Source organism: Hypanus sabinus, chromosome 4, assembly GCF_030144855.1.
Source record: "Hypanus sabinus isolate sHypSab1 chromosome 4, sHypSab1.hap1, whole genome shotgun sequence".
Lineage (NCBI taxonomy): Eukaryota > Metazoa > Chordata > Chondrichthyes > Myliobatiformes > Dasyatidae > Hypanus > Hypanus sabinus.
The window spans coordinates 177,304,871-177,310,870 of NC_082709.1; the positions used below are offsets into that span (position 1 = coordinate 177,304,871).

Genomic DNA, 6,000 nt, shown 5'->3' on the forward strand with positions numbered 1-6,000 from the left:
CTTCCCCCTAGTACTTCAGTGTCTGCGTCCTGTGCTTGGGTCCATCCGGTCCCCATTCCTGGCATTAGCATGTTGGACAGGGAATGGATGAAGCTGGGTGGGTTAAGACCTGGATCCCACAATAACTTCGGCACTGGTGGAAAAGCCAACTGAAGAGGAAGGGCAATAAAGCAACAGTCATTCCTTGTTATGCAAGAGAGAACAAAGTGCCTGGATTCACAATGTATATATGGAAGAAAGGGATGAATACAGGGAACACAAGACAGTGTACAAGGAGAGCGGGGCAGATTGAAGGAACAGTTAGAACACTTACAGAGAGAGAAGGAGAGGAAGAGGAAGAGAGAGAGAGAGAGAGACAGATGAGTGTGAAACAGAAAGAACAATTAGAACAATAGAAGAATGAATTAGTCAGGGATCTGGTCAGTCTGAGAGGTAAATGGGATACGATTCAGCTGGACAGCAGCCATGGCAATAACTACTGAGGAAGGTGATGAGATACATTGGGAAGTGCTAGACTAGTGTTGGAGAGGGAAACCTAAAGCAGAGAAGGAGTGCCAGGAGTGAGGGGTGGGGAGAGGGGAGGGCGTCATGAAGTCACACCCAGCCCTGAGTCACCAGGCAAGGTCATTTGACTCCAAACGATCAGTTTGATTATCATTACAGAATGTCTCTCTGGTGCTTTCTGTTTCCTCCCCTCTCCCTTCCCCCTTTCCCAACCATTATTCTCTGTCATAGAGTATTCATGTTAATTGGTTTCACCCTAAGGCATTTTGGACCTTCAGAAGTGTCTTATCAAGCCTAATGTATCCCAAAGGAACCATTTGTCAACCCAGAGTATTGAAGCAAACGATGTCATTGCCATGATTGAAATTGTATTGAATCACCACTACTGTTCCCTCTGATCTTATGAGTATAAAGATGTGATATACCTTTTGATTTTGAGAGAGTGTCTGCAGGATGACACCTGCTAGTTATGACAAATAAAGACTTCCATATCACCGGCTTCAATGTCTCTCTGGTGACTTTGATCACAGTCACAACAATGTACACCAAAACATCAAAACACACATTGAAGTGTACTATTTGCGTCAAATCAAATCAGCGAGGACCGTATTGAGCCAAGCTCCCTGTGCCAAACATAGCATACCCACAACTGACTAACTCTCTAAACCATATGTCTTTGGAATTGGCAAGAAACTGGAACACCAGAAGCAAACCCAGTTGATCACACTGGGAATTGAAACCTGATCGGTGATCGCCGGCGCTGTAAAGCAATGTGCTAACCACCACCCCCCCCCCCCCCATGCTACCGAGCCACTCTAAGGTTTTCTAGGTTCATGTGCCTATCTAAGATTCTTTTAACAGTCTGCCTCCTCCACTGCTCTTAGCAGTGCATTCGATTGATACTGTTTGCCATTTTAAAGGGTGCAGCATGTCTGACAAGCTGAACAGCCTATTCTTGTTCCTGATTCACCATGTTTATGAGGAAGAGGCTGAAAAATGTGGCTCAGGCCACCAAAGCTCTTATTGAATAGTGGAGCAGGTGCAAGAAATTTCATCATCTGCTCATATGACTACTTCAGGTATTGTGCTTTTATATTCCTGGACAAAGTTATCCTTAACGTGGTCTTGCATCTTAGTTTTTATCTCTACTGTATTTTCTCTGTAGCTTCTCACTTTATTCTGCACTGTTTATCTTGTTTATTGCTTAACCTTATTCTATCTCAATGCACAGTCATTGAGTCATAGAAAACAGCAGCACAGAAACTGTGCATTCAGCCCATCTAGTCCATGACAACAGTATAATACGATTTGGATGAACAGTATGCAAGATAAGCTTTTCACTTCTCAGTACATGTGACAATAATAAACCAATTCAAATTAGTTTCTAATTAGTCAAAAAATATTTTTAATGCACATAGGAAAAACTGAGCCAAAATAATGACCCTCCAGTCCAGATGAAGGTTCTCAGCCCAAAATATCAAATGTTTATTCCCTTCAGTAGATGCTGTCTGATTGGCAGAGTTCCTCCTACATTTAGTCTCTAATTCAAAGTTCAAAGTATATTTATTATCAAAGTATGTATACATTATACAACTTTGAAATTCATATCCTTACAGTGAGCCACAAACCAAGAAAACCCAGAAGAAGCCAATGAAAAAAAAAGGCCTCTAGTATTCAGTGTTCAGTATTTAACTAGCATTCTAATTACAAACGGAGATGTGGAAAGTTAAGTACACAAATGCAATAGCACTCCACTGTGGTCAGGTGTGGGCCATGTTGGGAGAACGGAGTGAGATTTAGTCTGCCTCTAACCTGGAATCAAAACAAACATCCCGCTTGAGGTAGAAGTGATTCCACAGCAAGGCTCGTCTCCACTGTTGTACTTCAAGTGCCTCAGGTCAGGCGGCAACTGCGGAGGAAGAAACAATTAGTGTTTCAGGTCTGGGACCCTTCATCAGAACCTGGAAAAAAGTGAAAACTACAAACAAGAGAGAATCTGCAGATGCTGGAAATCCAGAGCAACACACACAAAATGCTGGAGGAACTCAGCTGGTCAGGCAGTATGTATGGAAAAAAGTACAGTCGAAGTTTTGGGCCGAAACTCTTCCGCAGGACTGAAGGGTGAAAACTAGTTAGTCTTCAGTAGCAAAGAATGCAGAGGAGGGCGGAATAGAGAAAGGTTGAGGCAAATGTATAAATATATAGATGGCAATTAGGATCAAATTACGTTCCTTTGTCTGCATAAGCTTTTGCTAATAAGCCCCAAAGGGCAGACTATACAAATATATAAAACAAGGCAAAACTTTGAAGAAACTTTATCAGTTCTTGTACAGAGAGAAAGGGCAAGTGACCTAATGTTGGGAGAGTATAATAATTAGTCTAGAAGGCTGCAATATGCTCAGACAGATTCATGGTTTTATTTTTTTTTGTTTAAATTGGGCCTCATTATAAAAGTGCACAAGGCCAGAGTTAGAATCATCATCATCATTATGTACCGTGTTGTATGATGTAGGCGATCTTGGTTTTTGACCCTGATTGTTCTTGGCAATTTTTCTTACAGAAGTAGTTTCCTATTGTTTTCTTCTAGGTAATGTCTTTACAAGATGGGTGACCCTAGCCATTATTAACACTCTTTAGAGATTGTCTGCCTGGCATCAGTGGTTGCGTAACCAATTGCTCATATAACCACCCAGTTGCTCCCATGGCTTCACATGACCCTGCTCGAGGGCGGGGCGGGGGGGGGGGGGGGCAAGCAGCTACTACAAGGTGACCTGCAGGCTAGCAGAGGGAAGGAGCACCTTACACCTCCTTTGGTAGAGTCGTATCTCCAGCCCACCACCCGAGAGTGGGAGTAGGACGGTGAATTAAAGTGGCAAGTGACAAGAAGATTAATATTATCCTTGTAGACTAAATGCCACTGCTCTGAAAAATTAATCACCCAATCTGTGTATGGTTTCTCCTAGAAAATAGCACAATGTAAACGCCAAAGGCAGTGCAGTAGATTACAAGACGTACAAGTGAACCACTACTTAACTGTAAAATACATGTTAGATTAGGGTGAAGTAGTTTTATTTGTCTTGTAGTTTAACTTTCCTATGCTTGCTTGTATATTCATATAATTATGTAAATTTCCCAGAAGTTACTTGAATCTGTCTATTTTATACGTTAATTGTTTATCTATTTAATTACTGAGATACAGTATGGAATAGGCCCTTCTGGCATTGTGCCACTCGGTAACCCCCTGATTTCACCCCAGCCTAAATACAGGGCCATTTACAATGACCAATTAACCTCCCAACTGCAACATCTTCAGACTGTGAGAGGAAATCAGAGCACCCGAAGGAAACCCATGCAGTCACAGAGAGAACGTATAAACTCCTTACAGTCTGCAGGGGGCCGAAATGGAACTTGGGTTGCCTGTACTGTAAAGCGTTCTGCTAACCACTTGGCCACCATATTGCCTATTTGTTTTCACTGGAATTTTGTTATCTCTATTTGAGTAATAGACAACCATGACAGCTTTTTCCTTTGTCTTTCTTTGTTTGTACTTTGTTCAGGTAATACTTTAAAAAAATAGCTGAAAACAACAAGGTTTTGGCTTCATTCTAGACTTCCGAAGAACTCCTAGATCACAAAAACGTCAGGATCCAAGGTACTGTTTGGGTCTCCTGATGATGGGGTGGGTAAGAGAGGGAGGGGGAGAGGGAGAGAGAGAGAGAGAGCATAAAACCAGAACACAAGAATTAGGTCATTCAACCCATCAAATTGTTCTTCCATTCCAACATGGCTGGTTTATTACCCCTAACATCCCCATTCTTCTGCTTTCTCCCCATAACCATTGACACCCTTAATAATTAAGAATGCATCAACCTCCACTTTAAGTATAGTCAGTGACTTGCTCTCTACAGTTATCTGTGGCAATAAGTTCAACAGATTCACCACCCTCTGACTAAAGAAATTTCTCCTCATCTCTGTTCAAAAGGGTTGCCTGTCTAATCTGAGGCAGTGCCCTCTGTTCCTGGACTTTCATATTATAGGAAACATCCTCTCTCCACATCCAGTTCCTTGAGGCCTTTTGATACGCTGTAGGCTTCAATATGATCCTCACCCTCCATGATTCTACTAAATTCCAACGAGTACAGGCCCAAAGCCATCAAATGACCCTCAAATGTTAACTCTTTAAATCCCATGATTGTTCTCGTAAACAACCAATACCCACACATTCTTTCTTAGATAAGGGGCCCAAAGCTGCTCACGATTCTCCAAGTGCAGTCTGACCAATGCCTTATAAGCAATTGTAGTGTTCTCACTCAGGTGTATAAACTCCAAACTAAACACCTAGGTAAACCATAGTCAATGAGGGCACGATCGAAGTAAGATTAACCATTTACTGTTCACTCTTCCACAATAACGTACGATGAAAACTGTTGATATAATGATACAAAATATATACAGTATTTGTTTCCTTCTTGACATCACATTTACATCATCAATACTTGCAAAAGTAAAACTACAACAAACTTTATTGCATTAAAATACGACATATAGTCAGAATCTACCTACACCATCAACTGGCTTTAAATACACTTCAACACAAACTATCCAGCAACTCTTTCAATAGTACAAGAAAATAAACTTTATCAACCATCATTACTTTTAACAGAAATAGCGTTAACATTTTTACTTCAACATATCGATTATCTTATGAACTTACAGCGTTGCTTTTATGATGTTTCTAGCGCGTAGAAAGAAACTTTCCTCGCGCTGATCCTGCACACACTAGCCCCCTCCTTCCCGTTTCTCCAAACTGGTATTTTCCCACAAGACATGGCGAAACCGCGTGTGATGTCATCGCATGCCGTGATACATCACAGACAATGAATTTACTTTTAACAACCTTAACTAGAAAATAATTACAAATGAATTACTAAAGCGAAAATGTAATAAACTAAACAATTGCCTTAAGGGCAACACACTCCCCGCCTGACCTTCGTAAGGTTACAATGAACATAATACAAAACTTCAGTCTCTAAATCAGTCTTTAGGTGGAAGTAGAATAACTTCTGCAACTGGCCTTTGGAAAGTTTTCACATCACCTTGGTCAGAAGTTTTCAACTCAACCTTCCTGACATGTCCATCCCTACCAGGGAATGTGGCAGTGATTCTGGCCATTGGCCAGCAGTTGCGGACAATCTGCTTGTCCCTGAGCAGGACTAAATCTCCAACTTGAAGATTCCTGTGAGGTTCTGTCCACTTTTGTCTATGTTGCAACAAAGGTAGATATTCATGTCTCCAACGAGACCAGAACTGATTTGCAAGAGCCTGAACCTGTCTCCATTGCTTGGTGTACAAATCCTTATCGGAAAAGTCCCCAGGTGGAGGGGGAGCTCCTGTCTTCTGCGTAAGGAGCATTGATGGTGAGAGTATGAAGGGGCTTTCCAAGTCAGAAGACACAGGTAGGAGTGGTCGTGCATTTATAATGGCTGTGACGTCTGC

At 41.7% G+C, this 6,000-nt stretch overlaps 1 long non-coding RNA gene across 1 annotated transcript in view; it reads right to left on the reverse strand.

Moving 5' to 3' along the window:
- Window positions 1-5,301, reverse strand: part of LOC132393531 (uncharacterized) — a 167,881-nt gene extending 162,580 nt beyond the window's left edge. Inside the window, exons 1-2 of the long non-coding RNA XR_009511911.1 lie at window positions 5,219-5,301; window positions 2,317-2,413 (exon numbers count right to left, since the gene is read on the reverse strand). This is a non-coding gene — a long non-coding RNA (uncharacterized LOC132393531). The remainder of the gene's footprint in view (window positions 1-2,316; window positions 2,414-5,218) is intronic.
- Between the last annotated feature and the right edge of the window lie 699 nt (window positions 5,302-6,000).